General features: G+C 44.5%; 1 pseudogene; it reads left to right on the top strand.

Annotated features, from left to right (window-relative positions):
• Nucleotides 1–9,048: 9,048 nt before the first annotated feature.
• LOC134910894 (zinc finger MYND domain-containing protein 19-like) lies at nt 9,049–17,033 on the top strand (annotated as a pseudogene).
• The last annotated feature ends 378 nt before the right edge of the window (nt 17,034–17,411 follow it).

Here is a 17,411-nt window from a genome sequence, read left to right as displayed (position 1 = left end):
TGGTCCAGGCATCAGGGGATTGAGATATTGTGATAATTTGCAGCAGATGTATGGGGGCCTTTAGTTATGTTGGCATTCACCGATCGACAACAGATTGTCTGAAGCATGTATATCTCTAATACAAAGTGAGTCCAGCACCTGTGATAATGTCGATATTACCTTACACCATAAAGCTATACCTTTAAACACACTCTTACCATGGAGCCGCTGCGACCGCTATACTTAAGATACACGCTACGCACTTTGTACGCTATTTGCGTACAGAGTCCCGTACGTTGTACGGACTTAGCGTGCACACGCCGCGCTGGGGTACAAAGTACGCACAGCGTGCGCACACACTCTTGATAAACTTTAAACCTTAGTAATGCAATGCAGTGATGTTATACCGTAAACCTTACGCAGCGCTGACGGTATAAAGTACCCGCAGTGCGTACACACCTTATCAATACACTCTTAGACCTTATACAGTTAAATACACTTTAAACCCTAGCAGGGAAATGAGGACACAACACCAATTTGTAGTTAACCGCTGGGTTCTAACACCACAGTGGATTATTTGAAAGGGGATAACAATACAAATTATACACTACAAGGCGAACAAGATAAATCTACAACAGAATAATGGCTACAGTCAATGTACATACGTGAGAATATTCGCTTGCACAACCTGGACCAGTCCTCCGCTCATCAGGTAGATAGCGTTCACAGTCTTCTGACCGGCCAGGCAGTAATAGGCTTTTTATACACAACTTCCATAAACAATACAATGGTTACTGTAATCCCTTTGTTCATTGGACACAGAGATGCATCTTTACATTACAGGAGAGGTCATAGGTTGATTTGAAAAGGTGGGCGATGTCTTTCCCAACTGCTCTTGTGGGTGGTCTCCTCTGGATTCCCGCCGCATACATAATATACAGTAAATACAGTTTATATCTATATTCTACTTCTGCACATAACTATACGCAGGAACATGCAATCTTTCTCTAACCAACACCGGAATGTTACCCTTAAAATACCCTACAGCTGGATACTAGACATCACCCTATAACCTTAGTCTGTCCCTTCCTATCATGCAAAGGCGAATCCCTTAGTCCTGGAATCATTTAAACTGTTGATACTTGCTGATGTGATGCAGGGGGGCTATGTGTACAATGTGCACTATTTGGATTAAATATGTAATGTTCTAATAACCCTCTACGCGCTCACAAACTCTGCCGTAAATACCCATACCACGCGCAGGAACGCGGGAGCGATCATACGCAAATTGCGGATATGTGCACGCACGGCGGAACAAGTGCACGCGCAGCGGGCACGTGTGCGTCGTTAGTACATGATGTATGCATTACAATATTTTTCGACTTTGACACCTGCTTGTTAACAGCAGCATGGCCATATTGAATACAGTGTACACTATATTAACTTTTTTTTTCTATTTTTGGTATCCCCATGACATTTTACCCACTGAGGATACTGATAGAAGGTTTAACCCGCGGCTAGCTATCGGCTAATTAAAAAGGCTATTCAATTAAATAGCCTTTTCCTCATGCCGAAAATCAGGGATTAATGCATGGAAATTTACTGATTCCACGTAAACATCAGAACCAACTGGTCTTTCCAATGCATTAACCACCAGATGATGCCTTTTTATCCTGGACTTTTCCTGGAAGCTCCTGAAGCTACAAGGAAAAGTACACAGTTGGGGATTAATGAATTGCCCTGGTGCAGTAAATAACTGCTGGAATATGCCACATCGTTTAACACAGCTGTGCGAAAGCCAAGAAAGAGCTGATTGAAGCTGGACAGAGCTGACACATAAGAAGTACGGCATTCAGGAAAGAGAGAGGGAGTGATGAAGAAGGACAGTCAATCAATTGAGCAGGAAGGGAGGAAAGTTAAGGAGAGGAGATATGCTATAATAGGAAGAGGTGTATAAGGGAAGTGAAAATAACTGGAATTTATGAAGACAAAAAGGATAAAAGTGGCAAAAGGTCTTGTAGCAATAAAGCCATTTCATATCAGACTGGGCATATTAACATTGATATTTTTTAACAGAATGTATTATGAACTCCTTTATATATGTTTAAATTGTATCAGGTAACTAAATGATTTGTATGTTCAGCTATAGAAAATTCATAACAGACTGGAATGTTTACATTCATGCAAGAACTAATTAGGCTTCAGAGGTGTGACGTAGGAATCAAGAAAATGACAATTTCCCATGTATAACCTAATTATGTTTAATCTGTATGAAAAATGTTCTTTTCATACTATTTGACAAATGACCAGCCTTTAATTAACTAGCCAGTGTCTGCACTAAATCGCAAGCCATTTGGTCTAAAGGAGTGTATGTATGCTCTTCACAGCATAAGGTCAAGGGTAAGGTATACTTTCCTTTACAAATGTGCTTTCTGCAGACATCAAGACTGGACAGAGGACAAGTTCTTTTGAAGACAAAGGGAAGTGCTGATAAGGGGTTTCCTACCATATGGCTGGGCTGGTCATACATCATGAACACTTCTGACAAACTATGTTGTGAGTTCTCTGTAGCCCCTGCTTATCTGTCAAGGAAACCCTGGGATAAAAGCACACAAAAAAACGTAAACCACGTAGGCCAAAAATAACCAATTCTGGTATTGAAAGGGTTAAATCCCAAAGGTGTGTGTGTGTCAACTTAGGAGCAGTTTTTCTTAGGGATTCTCTTAAGGTAGCCACATCGCCAGGATGCTCAACTTCAATCAGGAGCGACCATACTCCAAACATTGTTCAATTCGAAGGTGATTTTTGAACTGTTTTATCCCTTTTATTTTCTTTGAAATTGTCTGTAATCTACGTGTACTGTACTTTTTAATAATGATAATACTCTTTGTAATTCCTTTTTGTAACTGTAAACTTTTAAATTATTCTTAAAATTAAAACTTAATTTCTAGTGCTGATATTCTGTGTTCTTAGACCTACTGATTTTTAAATCATATATACTATGAGCAGAACTGAAGGGCCGTTACGGGAAGGGTTCCTTCCTGGATTAATACCCTTTGGTGGCAGACCAATATATTTTATTGTTAGGATAATTTGCAAAACACCAACGTCATGACCACCTGACTTGGAAGGAGTTTTGAGTGTCGGTGCAACTGTGACAGGCATGCTATTATATAAATGATAAGATAGAAGACCATAAGAAAAAACTAGAGGATTGTAAAGAGTTAAAGATGTGGACTGAGTGACAGGGGGGAAAAGACAGAAAACCGGGCAGTGCATACAATAGTATATACATGTAATACATACTGTACATACTGAATAATAAATGAAACTAATTACCAAAATAAAAATGGTAGTCCTCGGGAACACGGGTCCTCCATGGACTTCAGGAAGGAGAAGCAGGGCCTCAAGTTATAGGCCACTGAAGTGCTGGGCAGTGGGTCCTTGTGGTATTCATTGGGAGTGCTAAGTCATCAGTGGAGGTCAGTAGAACTGTCTACATATCGGTGCATGAACCAGCTGTGGAAGGATGCCACAGCCTGCAGTGATGATTGCTGTCCAATGTGACCATGTAGGCAGCTCACAGGAAACTCAAACTGCTGAATAAAGTGCACTACAAACAGGTGGCTTGTTGAATTCAACAAGGGGGTGTGGATGCTCCCTACCCCGTGCCAGTCTGCCTCTGACACTATTTAAGTAAAGCTAGGAGGTGACCATCACAGTCCCTTACAGTGGGAAGGTAGTAGCACTTTTCTGTGTAGCAGGCAGAGACACTGGGTGCATGGGGGAAGGCTGACCCTGGAGGTGGTCTGGGTGCAGTAGCAGTCACTGCACTCACGCTAGCTATGCCTTTTGATAGGAGCCAAGGGCGGGCTCAACTGTCTGTCCGGACCCAGCACTCCAGCCCCAGTAGTCTCCCTATGGTTAGCTGTAGCCGCCATCCCACCAAGTCTTAGCCCTAGCCGCCACCCTCAGTGTCTTAGCTGCCAAACCCACTATCTTGGCCCTAGCCACCACCCCAGGTGGGTTAGGGTAGGGGACAAGGGAGGGTTAAAATAACTACCCCCCCGTAAGCATTCTAATTGTTGGATTACTGGTGTCGGCATGTGACCGCCAACATCCCGACCATCGGGATCCTGTATCACACCCATCTGTGTTTATGTAGCAAATAAAACAGGGAATTTCATCATATTTTGATCAAAACATTTAAGCTTGCAGCCCATTGTGAAGGGACCCCAATATTCTGCAGCTCCTTAACCTAGCATATACGCTCAGCACTCCATTATATTGCAGTTAAATGTACTCACCTCCCAGCTACAGAGGGGAACATCTATACAAGGCTGGCTTGTGAGCCCCACCCAACTAAGCATTTTATAGCCTTAATTGTAAGCTGCAGTGGTAGCACAAGGCAAAATATTTTGAAACAAAAGAGAAAAGACATATGCCCGCTCTCGTCTTTACCCATATTGTACATGGTACCAGCTGCGTGGCAATATTTTTATCATTATTATTACCAGTTATTTATATAGCATACACATATTCCGCAGAATTTTACAGAGAATATTTGGCCATTCACATCACACACACATTCACGATAATTTTTGTTAAGAGCCAATTAACCTACCGGTATATATTTGGATTGTGGAAGGAAACCGGAGCATCCAGATGAAACCCACACAAGTACTGGGAGAATATACAAACTTTACAGAGTTAGGGCCATGGTGGGAAACCGAAGCACCTGGAGGAAACACAGAAAAATCTGGTGAAAAGTGTCACATCCGACGGCTCCTCCGATCCGAAGCAAGGTGCCTGTTAGGGTCTCCTGCCCTGTGCTGCCACGTCGTCATGGCAACCGGGAGACAAGTGCTAGCGGAGTAACCTGAGCGCAGCTGATACTCCGGTTCGGGTCTTTTGCTGTGCAGTGGTTACAGGCTCTGTGCACGGCAGGGGATCCGGTGCTGGTTTTTGTGCTCACAGTCTGTGAGGTCTGAGTGGGGCGTGGACAGCACCTGCTATATAAGGCCTCTTCTCAGGTTAAGCAGATGCTGCTGAATCTTTGTTGGTTAGTTAGTTCCTGAAAGTTAGCCAGTACTGTGTAGCTTTGTATTTGTTGTTGCTTACTGCATATAGGCCTTGGGATTTGGTACTACACTCTGCCAATCCAGACCTAGCAGTAAGACTGGAGTCAGTCGTTTAACTTGCTGGGGTTCTTTTGCTACTCTGTGAACTTAGCAAGTTTGCGGCTGTATTCTCAGACTTGCCTGCCTAAATCCTGTCTCACTGTGCAAGGTGTTCAGGTGTCAGTTTAGTGGCAGTAAGCTGAACCTGTGCACTGCAAGTGAGGATTAGGATTGTGGAGACTCTCCTTGTGTCTATCATTCCATCTCTGACCAAGGAGTTTACTGCCACACCCGTTGGTAACCCTTTAGGGTTTTGCTGTTGCCCTTAGCAACAGCATTTCGGGTTCTCTACGTATTAAAACACAACATCTTGATTTTTCCATCTGAGCATTCTTAATACTAGGGAGACACCCAGTTTCTTAGCCTCTGGGCTTCTCTGTTCACTTTGTGTTTATTTTGTTACCCTATCACCTTCTGTGTACGTAATGTCATATTCCCCAGTCTGTCTGTGAGTTCATTTGTTTTGCATCCCTATCTGTTCAGACACCAGTACATTCCTGCAGGCACTGGTGTGCATAACAGTTCAGACACCAGTACATTCCTGCAGGCACTGGTGTGCATAACAGTTCAGACACCAGTACATTCCTGCAGGCACTGGTGTGCATAACAGTGCCATGTCCTATATGTCTGAGCTATAGATCTTTGGTGCTGCACCAATGATTTTTCTGAATCTGAAGAAATCAGGTACACATCGGAGTTTTTTTTTTTTTACTTCAGATGTATCACATCAGATGAATTATATTATTATATTTAAATATTGCATCAGATCAATCACATGTAGCATGTGTGCATCAGATATATCAGATGCGATCTGTCGGCACAAGATAGATCGCATCTGATATATCTGAAGTGAATCTAGTGAAAATTTAAGCCCAGGATCTGATTCCCGGAAAGCTGCCGGGAGAGTTCAAGAGAAATCTGATGCGACGCACAGCTCAGACAAATCGGACTAGTGCATGAGGGCCTTTAGTATAATTTTATTTAGGGTGTCCCAAATTAAAGATATTTTATTGCACATATAAGGGTGCACATTTTTTCTAAGATATTGCTAACTTGCACAACTTGACATATACAGGCATGTTTATATATAATAAAATAATAATCATAATAATAATAACAATAATTATACATACAGTAAGTTATATTCAATCATTTAAAAAATATATATTTCGCATAAGTGTTTTTGCATATGATAAAGTTGAATAAATATCTGCCAGGCAAGGTGTCTGTGAAATAGGTGTAAGTAAATCCTTACTGCATATTGTGAAGGTTTACATTAAAAATATAAAAGTGGTTTCCTACAGGGTATAAATTAGTTGCAGCTTTCTGCACAAATGAGATTTTGGAGCTGCATGGATCATGAGGCTGATTTAATCTTGGCAATACCGTTAAAAGTAAGTAATAAATGTAGGAAATCTTTTAACACCTGCTGCTACCATCCCCACCTGCTGGACATAGCTGTAAGTTAACAGCTCACTATAATAGTTGTGTGTATAGAAATGACTGTATTATGTGAATACTTTAATGAGCTAATAATAGCATTAAGCGTAATCTCACTTGCATCTGATGGAATTCGCTGTGATGCGCTTATCGATAGTTCATATGATCTGTCACCATAAGTATCATGGCCTGCCCAAGCCCTCACCTTCTCCATGACCGTCTTAACAGCAGTGTAGGCCCCTGGGCACAGCAATGCATTGGGCTCCCTACACATCCTTCAGCGGTAAGGGTGAGGGGTGCTATCAGCGGCAGTTTTGATGTCCCGCAGGCAGTAGGGGGTGTTCTATCTTCTGCTCAGCATGTAGGACCTGGAGCAGTAATTTCTGCTAATTACTCCCTTACTGCACAGATGGGGCTAAACTGTAGAAGGGGGCATTGGGCTGAATGAAGAAGCCCTGGTACATGACTTCCAGGGTGGTAGGGGGTGTTTAATACATAGGGGATGGTGGATAGTGGAGTGGGCTTAATATTCATCATTTTCCGGTGGGAGGGCAGCTTGATTGACTGCAGATATCTCAAGTTCCTGAAAATAGATTTCTGAGCTTTGAATGGGATAAAAACAAGAGAGTCCCACCTTTCAGTAGGTACTGGGGACTTGAGGATCAGAGTTCAGGAGCCAGAGCAATGCATGGATGAAAATATAAAACTGCATACTGGGCGTGTGGAGCTGGAGCAGGGACCAGCTGTTGGAAGACGGATATCTCTAGTTCTGGGCAGAGTAGAGACAAGCTGCCAGTGTCCACTAAAAGGGAAGAGTCACAGATTTTGGAGTATACCCTCAGAAAAACTCTAGGTCAGACAGAACCCGAGATATCTGGCTTGGAACAGCAATTAACAGTCTTGGATGGGGTCCACTGCTTTCAAGTCGGATATCTCCGGTTCTGCAGGGCCGATTTTCAAAAATCTGGTACCCCTGGAAAGAGGGGACCCTCGGCTATCAGCATAAGGCCCTTATATTCCTGCGGCCCTTGGGAAAGAGCCCATTGAGCCCATACGAAAAGATGGCCCTGACCTTCTCTAGTGAAGTCACCCATATGCCCTGAAGTAACAGCGTATGTGCTGTGTACTACTCAGTATGTTCCCTATACATGCCAATGATCTGCCCATGGCACACTTGCAGATTGTGAGTCTTTTGCCTGGGCTCATGTCTACCACTTGCCCACTTTTCTCTGCTCTGTTGCATGTGACGGGTTTACAGATAGTAGTGTGCTATGTCGGCCATTGCAATGTAATTTTCACACATGTGCACTAGGGCTATCCTCGGGGCTGCGAATGCGCATTATGACAATTATTGTTCCTAAAGTGCTCTCGCACTATTACATCCACTGCTGCATCAGGTGCTCTTTTGTCACCTGCTTCTATATCCCTTGCTTCCATCTCACCTACTTCTATCTCACATGCTCCTTCCACATCTGCAGCTATATCACCTGCTCCTATCCCACCTGCATCCATCTCACCTGCTCCGTTCTTACCTCCTTACTCACCTGCACCTATATCAACTGTCCTATATCACCTGCTCCCATCTCACCTACTTCTGTCTCACCTGCTATTCTCTCTTCTGCTCCTTCCTCACCTGCTCCTTCCATATCTGCACCTATATCACCTTATCCTGTATCACTTACTCCTGTATCACTTACTCCTATATCACCTACTCCTATATCACCTGCTTCCATCTCACCTACTTCTGTCTCACCTGCTATTCTCTCTTCTGCTCCTTCCATATCTGCACCTATATCACCTGCTTCTATCCTACCTGCTTCCATCTCACCTGCTCCTTTCTTATTTCCTTCCTTCCCTTTTCCAATATATCCTACTCCTATATAAACTGCTCCTATATCACCTGCTTCCATCTCACCTACTTCTATCTCACCTGATATTCTCTCTTCTGCTCCTTCCATATCTGCACCTATATCACCTGCTTCTATCCTACCTGCTTCCATCTCATCTGCTCCTTTCTTATTTCCTTCCTTCCCTTTTCCAATATATCCTACTCCTATATAAACTGCTCCTATATCACCTGCTTCCATCTCACCTACTTCTATCTCACCTGCTATTCTCTCTTCTGCTCCTTCCTCACCTGCTCCTTCCATATCTGCACCTATATCACTTGCTTCTATCCTACCTGCTTTGATCTCACCTGCTCCTTTCTTATTTCCTTCCTTACCTTTTCCAATATATCCTACTCCTATATCAACTGCTCCTATATCACCTACTCTTACAGTATATCACCTGCTTCCATCTCACCTGCTCCTTTCTCACCTCCTTACTCACCTGCTCATATATCAGCTTCTCCTATATCACCTACCTATATCAACTGCTTCCATCTCACCTGCTCCTTCCACATCTGCTCCTATATCACCAGTCCCTTTCTCACCTGATACTGTCTCACATGAGCCTTTCATATCTGGTTCTTCTTCTACTGTAACGCACCTGATCCTTTCTCATTTGCTTCTTTCTTACCTGATCCTTTTACATCAGGGGGCAGATGTATTAAGCCTGGAGAAGTGATAAAGCAGTGATAAGTGCAAGGTGATAACGAACCAACCAATCAGCTCCAATATGTAAATTTGTGTATTGAAGCTGATTGGCTGGTGCGTTATGACCTTGCACTTATCACTTCTCCAGACTTAATACATCTGCCCCAGTGTTGGGAGTCTAATCTGTAACACAGATATATTTACCAGCTTTTTGTTTTTCCTTCTTAGATAAAGTATACACTAATAGATGAACAAGACATCCCGCTCGTGGACAACTATTCATTTGAAGTAAGTATGGTTTGCATTGTAACTATAATACAACAAGTGGCGTTGCTGGTTTCTATGACAGGGCGCTGAGAAAGCTGGAAAAAAGTAGTTATTGACAATACTGTATGCAGCTGTATACACCACTGCTTATTAAAGGATCCCAGCCTCGCACATCTATGGGGTGTGCTTTAGTAAGGATGGAAACACGGGCAACTTGCTACTTTCACCGCTGATTGAATTGCCCCACTAGACTCTGCTTTTGCATGTATTAATTAAGCCTGTCTCATGAGGAATAAGGACATTACCAGCACTGCAGTTTGGTTTAACCGAATTTCCTTTTTGCAGTATGTGAGGTCCTCTTTTGGAGATTCCACACGGGAAACAAGTGATCAGCTGTTTAATATGTGCTCTTAGGGCCCGTGCTTTCTGATCACGTGTGATGCACATGTACGGCTGACAGGCTGCACAAGCAACAATATGGGCCGACGGAGAGGCATCCAGAGGGTCTTTCTCTGGTAAAAGTTACAAAAGAATAGCACATGGTCAGCTGGCGCTGCCAAGATCATTCCGGAGCAGGGTAATTCTGATCATAGTAACCTATGTAGCTGCTTTTGTGATCGCAAATGGACGTATGCCTTCATACATTCTGGGGATTTTGAGCATACACCGGTATTTTTCATGGATATTCCAGCAAAATTAGTTTAGTAAATATGGGGGTAATTCCAAGTTGATCGCAGCAGGAATTTTGATAGCAGTTGGGCAAAACCATGTACACTGCAGGTGAGGCAGATTTAACATGTGCAGAGAGAGTTATAGGCCCTACACACTGGCCGATTTTCTGAAAGATATGAACGATCTCGTTCATAAATGAACGAGAACTCGTTCATATCTTTCAGTGTGGAGACTCCAGCGATGAACGATGCGCGTCCCCGCGCTCGTTCATCGCTGGTCTCCCGTCGGCTGTGCATGCAGGCCAATATGGACGATCTCGTCCATATTTGCCTGCACTTCAATGCAGCCGCGTGACGGGGGGAGTGAAGAAACTTCACTCCGCCCGTCACTGCCCCCCCGCCGCCGGGTCGCTCGTCGGCCGTATCGGCCGTCGGGCACCTCGGCGGCGCATCGGGAAATGTGTAGGGCCCCTTAGATTTGGGTGTGGTGTGTTCAATCTGCAATCTAATTTGCAGTGTAAAAATAAAGCAGCCAGTATTTACCCTGCACAGAAACAAAATAACCCACACAAATCTAACTGTCTCTGCAAATGTTATATCTGCCCCCCCTGCAGTGCACATGGTTTTGCCCAACTGCTAAAAAATTTCCAGCTGCGATCAACTTGGAATTACCCCCTATGTTCCTTAATTTATGTCGTTGGGTAAACAAAAAATTAACGTTTCCATTGATATTTGAGGAATTCATAGCCATGCAGGGCTGCAGTGAGTGCCTTCAGTCCCTCATAGTCCATTTTGCCCAGACCTCCTCACAGGAACCTGCTGTATCGGCATAAGTGTTCTGTTTAGTTGAAAAGAAAACTGAGGGACAAATAGTCGCAAGAGTGGATAAACAATTAGGATGGGCCCCTAAAATCGTAGCAAGCTTGGAGAAGTACAGTTGCAGGGAGAAGGTGGAGGTGGAGGAGGAGGTGTGGGAGGGGGGGGGAGAGAAGGGGCCAGGAGAGAGATTTAGCAAACAAAAGACTGGTTGGGATCAGAGGTTGAGAGGAAGCGTGGAGGAAGGGCTGCCCCTCCCTGCTCAAAAAGGCATATGTAAAGGGGGAAGGGAGAACAGAGGCAGCAATAGGAGAAGAGATTCCCCACCCACCCCAGAGCGGCAAAGCGCAGGGGAAGTAAGCGAGGGAAGGGACTGTATTAACCACCTTCCTTTTTCGCAGATCAGGTCACAGTCATGTCAAGAATGGCGCTGGCACATCCGTGGAGACACCCCGCCCCGGCGAGAAATAGGCTGATACACCCGGTACCACCCAGATGGGGGGCCGGGCCAAAGCCAGGTGAGGGGGAGGGGATGAGTTCTCCCGGGCCTATGCCTCGGGGGCAGAGAAGGGGGGTCCCTGGGCGGTTACCGGTTGCAGTTGCGAAGACGGGACCCCCTGCCCCGAGGTCGGTTACAGGTTTTCAGTTGCAAAGAAGGCTGGGGACCCGCAGTGCTATGTAGGCCACCAATAGATTCAATCAGTAAATTTATCCACAAATTTTATAAACTGTGACCTTTTAATTCGCAAATGTATACAAGTCTCCGTCTGCTTATTTTGGGTGCAAGGGAAGGGTCCGGGGAAGGGGGCGTGGGGGTGGGAAGGATTTATGGGAAGGGGAAAGGTTGGGTGAAGTGTCAGGGGCATCAGACAATCAGAGGTTTATTGCTGGTAACGCTTCAAGCCATCATTCCCCATTTATTTACCCAATGTTGGAGATCCCCTGGTGTCTCCTCTGTTGGTATACCTAGGGGTGGTGACCAATACATACCAGTACATGCCATCACCGCTCAGGAAATGTTCCGCGCAGACACAATGAAGTGAATATAGAACGCTCTACATGGCGGGATTGTAATTCTTTTACTCTTTCACTGCCGTTATTCATGTTTATTGCATCTGAGCACTATTGTGGTATAGGGTTGTGCTGGGGATGTGGGAGCTGAATGTACTCGGTGCACTGTGTGCTCTGGGCACAGAGGTGGAAAATGCAATGTAGTCTTTCTTTTTCTATATTGATCATAAAATACAACAAGCAGTTTGCTCCGTCAGTGAGAAGTGCTCCGATATAATGCTTCATAACCGTGCCTCGTAGCGCTCAGTCACTTACATGCACTTTAACCTTTCAGGCTCGCATGGAAGTGGATGCTGACTGCAATGGTGCAAAGATATTTGCGTACGTGTTTGACAAGTATAAAAGAAGAGGGTCTGGATGTCTGCTTCATGAATTATTGTGGTAAGCATTCCAAGTCTGGCACTAGTGTGGTTATAGTCTCTGTAGTTAAAGCCTAATTAAGATGCTGACACGGTTTAGTTTATTTGTACATGAAGGTCCTTCCCTTGTTTTATACAAGTTGCAATACAAGGGGGGGCAAATGCATGTATTCTTTTGCATGCCGGGTAAATACTGGCTGCTTTCGCATGTAGCCCACAAATGCTGCATAGCTTTAATTTTATACTGCAATTTAGATCCGAGTTTGGACACGCACGTCCCGCATCTATATCTCAGCCTGTTACCTCTCAGTGCGGCTCAGTTTTACCAAGGTGCAAAGTTACTTGCTATTGTTGCTGGTCTCCCAATTCAGAATCCGCCTCCAATATGTGCAGTGTAGGTCTTCAGATATTTTGCCAAACCAAAGCAGAATTCGGAATATAGGCCCTCATTCCGAGTTGATCGCTCGCAAGGCGATTTTAGCAGAGTTACACACGCTAAGCCGCCGCCTACTGGGAGTGAATCTTAGCTTCTTAAAATTGCGACCGATGTATTCGCAATATTGCGATTACTAACTACTTAGCAGTTTCAGAGTAGCTTCAGACTTACTCTGCCTGTGCGATCAGTTCAGTGCTTGTCGTTCCTGTTTTGACGTCACAAACACACCCAGCGTTCGGCCAGACACTCCCCCGTTTCCCCGGCCACTCCTGCGTTTTTTCCGGAAACGGTAGCGTTTTTTCCAGCACGCCCATAAAACGGCCTGTTTCCGCCCAGTAACACCCATTTCCTGTCAATCACATTACGATCGCCGGAGCGATGAAAAAGCCGTGAGTAAAAATACTATCTCCATTGTAAAATTACTTGGCGCAGTCTCAGTGCGAATATTGCGCATGCGTACTAAGCGGAATTTCACTGCGATGCGATGAAAAATACCGAGCGATCAACTCGGAATGAGGGCCATAGTTCTCAACACGTTTTCTTGACGCAATAATCTCTTTTCTAGGCAGCGGCACAAAGGTGGGACTGCACCTGGATTCCAGGTGTTTCATTTAAATGGCATTACGGTAGACAACCGATTGGATAATTTACAAGTGGTTCCTTGGGGCTGGAGACCTGAGGTAGAAGAGGTGTCTAGCAAACAAAGGTAATGAAATGATGTGTATTGTAACCCTCTGGCACACTGTAAATTGCTGCAAGTGCTTTTTGTTTTCTCTGATAAACGAGGCAGCGTAACTGCAGCAGTCTAAGCCCTTCTGGAGATGGTGCCGGTTACATAATAACGTCACAAGTTCTTTCTGTGCACTGGAGGAGGGAAAACACATCGTTACAGATATTGGCCCTCATTCCGAGTTGATCACTCACTAGCTGCTTTTAGCAGCAGTGCAAACGCTAAGCCGCCGCCCTCTGGGAGTGTATCTTAGCTTAGCAGAAGTGCGAACGAAAGGATTGCAGCGCTGCTACAAAAAAAAATTGTGCAGTTTCTGAGTAGCTGCAGACCTACTCCTACCTTGCGATGACTTCAGACTATTGAGTTCCTGTTTTGACGTCACAAACACGCCCTGCGTTCGTCCAGCCACTCCCCCGTTTCCCCAGCCACTCCTGCATTTTTATCTGGCACGCCTGCGTTTTTTACACACACTCCCCGAAAACGGTCAGTTACCTCCCAGAAACACCCACTTCCTATCAATCACTCAACGATCAGCAGTGCGACTGAAAAGCGTCGCTAGACCTTGTGTAAAACTGCATTGCCTTTTGTGAAAGTATGTCGCGTGTGCGAACTGCGCATCATACGCATGCGCAGAAGTGCCGTTTTTAAGCCTCATCGCTGCGCTGCGAATGAAAGCAGCTAGTGATCAACTTGGAATGACCCCCATTATTCTTTGTCTTTCAGGGAGCAGTCCTTTTATTGGCTGGCTATACAGTAACTTCCCACAGATCCTATAGCAGACCTGTTTACTTTGCTGAATGTCACCCGCTGCTACAATGCGAATGGCGAGGTTGTCCGAGAAGAAAAGAATACCTGCACCTATTATGAATGTCATTACCCTCCCTGTACAATGATAGAGAAACAGGTACGTAGAGGAAATGCAGAAATATAGCACTGTATGATATCAAGCTGCTACATAGTGACGTCCGCTTTTCAGGATGAGGTTGTTTTGGGAAATGCGGGTGTTGGGAAGAAAAAAAAAGTCAGATGGGCCTTGGATCTTACATTTTTAGTTTAGTCCAGTGGTTCCCAAACTCGGTGCACAAGGCACCTTAACATTCCAGGTGTTAAGGATATCCATGGTTGAGCACAGATGTGAATGCAGTACTAAACAAGTTACTTGTGCCCAAGCTTGGTTATCCCTGAAACCTGGAATTCCTTGAAAGGAGTTTGGGTAGCTCTGTCTTTGCCAAACATATAACTGTTTTTGTGCATAGGGGGTCATTCTGAGTTGATCGCTCGCTAGCAGCTTTTAGCAGTCGTGCAAACGCATAGTCACCGCCCACGGGGGAGTGTATTTTCGCTTTGCAGGAGTGCGAACGCATGTGCAGCACAGCGCCTGCAAACACATTTTGTGCAAAACAAGACCAGCCCTGTAGTTACTTATCCTGTGCGATGATTGCTGCCATGAGTGACACGGTAATGACGTCAGATACCCGCCCGGCCACGCCTGTGTTTTTCCAAACACTCCCAGAAAACGGTCAGTTGACACCCAGAAACTCCCACTTCCTGTCAATCTTCTCGCGACCGCCAATGCGACTGAAAGTGTCGGTAGAACCTGTGCAAAACCACGATGCTCATCGTACCCGTACATCGCGCGTGCGCATTGCGGTGCATACGCATGCGCAGATTTGCCATTTTTTCAACTGATCGCTGTGCTGCGAAAAACGGCAGCGAGCAATCAACTCGGAATGACCCCCTTAGTTCTCTCATTTACAAAACTTCTCTGTGTTTCATTGGCTGCTGCAAAGTTAATCCATGTTTTTTTGTGCAGGAATACTGTAGATTGCAGTGCTCTCTCCTACAATAACTGCCTGAAATGTTGTGTAATTGCAGAAAGACTTATTTTTCAGCTGGAATGTGCCTTGCAGTTCACTACCCCAAAATACTAGACACTATACACCCTTTTATTTTTATATATGGCACTGGGCAAGAATTTGTAACTGCCCAGCCTGGAGGTGTGTAGTGAATGTGGCACCTGATTGGACAGTTCCAGCAGCCAGTCACTCATGTGCTGCGTCTGCTGTATAACCCCATCCTAGCAGACTGAATGCACGGGAAAGGTCCACCATCACAAGACAAGACAAGACAAGACAAGACAAGTGTAAGGTAATGCACTGTGGTAACAAGAACAAAAATAACACCTACCTACTAAATGGGGTACAATTAAGGGAATTCTGTATTGGAAAAGGACTTAGGTGTCCTCATAGATAGCAAACTAAGCAGTAGTACCCAAAGTAGGACTGCAGCAAAGAAGGCTAATAAGATATTAGCATGCATAAAACGGGGAATTGATGCTAGGGACGAGAGTATTATACTCCCATTATATAAATCACTTGTGAGGCCACACCTTGAATTCTGTGTACAATTCTGGGCACCTTACTACAAAAAGGATATCCTGGAGCTAGAAAAGGTTCAAAGGTGGGCGACCAAACTAATTAAGGGTATGGAGACGCTGGAATACGAGGAAAGGCTTGCAAGACTAGGCATGTTTACACTGGAAAAGAGGAGATTAAGAGGGGACATGATCAACATTTACAAATATATAAGGGGTCAATATACAGATCTTGCGCAGGACCTGTTTTTGGTTAGACCAACACAGAGAACTCGTGGACACTCGCTCAGGTTAGAGGAGAGGAGATTCCGCACAATACAGCGTAAAGGCTTTTTTACGGTAAGGACGATACATGTTTGGAATTCCCTGCCTGAGGGAGTTGTAATGGCTGACTCAGTCAACACCTTTAAGAATGGGTTAGATAAATTCCTAATGGATAAGGATATCCAGGGTTACGCGGCATAGTCACGCACTATGGTTATTATAAAAAAGAGGGGTAAAACGTAACGGCAGTCATCAACTTCAGTCAAAATTTTATACAAAATAATCGTGCATAGGAGACCACAAATAGGTTGAACTCGATGGACAATTGTCTTTTTTCAACCTTAGATACTATGTTACTATCACGGATGGCTCTCGCCCTATGCCTGCTTCCAGATGTGGCACTCAGATGGCTAATTTTTTAGGTACACCGCTGAGCCCCATAGTATACGGAGTGCATTTGACAAAGAGGGGGCCTAGTCTGAAAGCAGACCTCAATCTCAGTGTTATGTATCTGGTTTGAATCAGGCCCATGAGCACTGTATCTTAATGAGAAAGGGGGTCTATCCTTTCAGCGCACTCACTAGTCTCTCTCTTGTCTTCCAGTTACGTGAATTTAATATATGTGGCTGATGCCAACTAGCAAGATACTGTGGTACCCAGTGCCAACAAAAAGACTGGCCCGCTCACAAAAAACACTGTTGTGAGAAGATCCAAATTTCGCAGTACGAGCCGGTCCCAGAATGATGACTTCAATCACGGATCGTTTGTGTATGCTACATTTTATAAAGGAGGCCAGGGATGTGGTTTGCACACTAACGAGTGACTAGTCATTGACGCCAGAGGCACTGAGGATAATCCTGTGACGCTTGAGTGGAAGTAGGGCTATGCTGGACTGTGCCGCCTTCAGCTCGGACTGTGGAAGGAGTGCGGCCTTGAATTCCAGTATTAGAGTTGGTCTCACGGACTCCTGTGAAAGCTTCGGCTGGGGGCTTGTGTAATATTTATGTTTGTGAAAGTTTATGTACAGGGTTTTTTTTTTGTTTTGTTTTTTATGTTTGAGGTTACAACTGACTAATCCAGTGTTTGAACATGAACCCGTTACAGGCTTGTGTTTGCCCCTTTCATGTGCAGATTATCTTTTATTTCCCATTCACTGCAGAACAAAGCAAAATATGTTGAGATGCAGAAACTCTGATCACCCAGGATCTGAAGTTATTATGCATAGAAAACGTACAATAAAAATACAAAACAGAATATTTTTTTAACATTTTTTTAAGGATTCTAGTG

The sequence above is a fragment of the Pseudophryne corroboree genome, chromosome 4 (assembly GCF_028390025.1).
Source record: "Pseudophryne corroboree isolate aPseCor3 chromosome 4, aPseCor3.hap2, whole genome shotgun sequence".
In the NCBI taxonomy this organism is placed as follows: domain Eukaryota; kingdom Metazoa; phylum Chordata; class Amphibia; order Anura; family Myobatrachidae; genus Pseudophryne; species Pseudophryne corroboree.
This window is presented reverse-complemented; position numbering and strand designations above follow the sequence as displayed.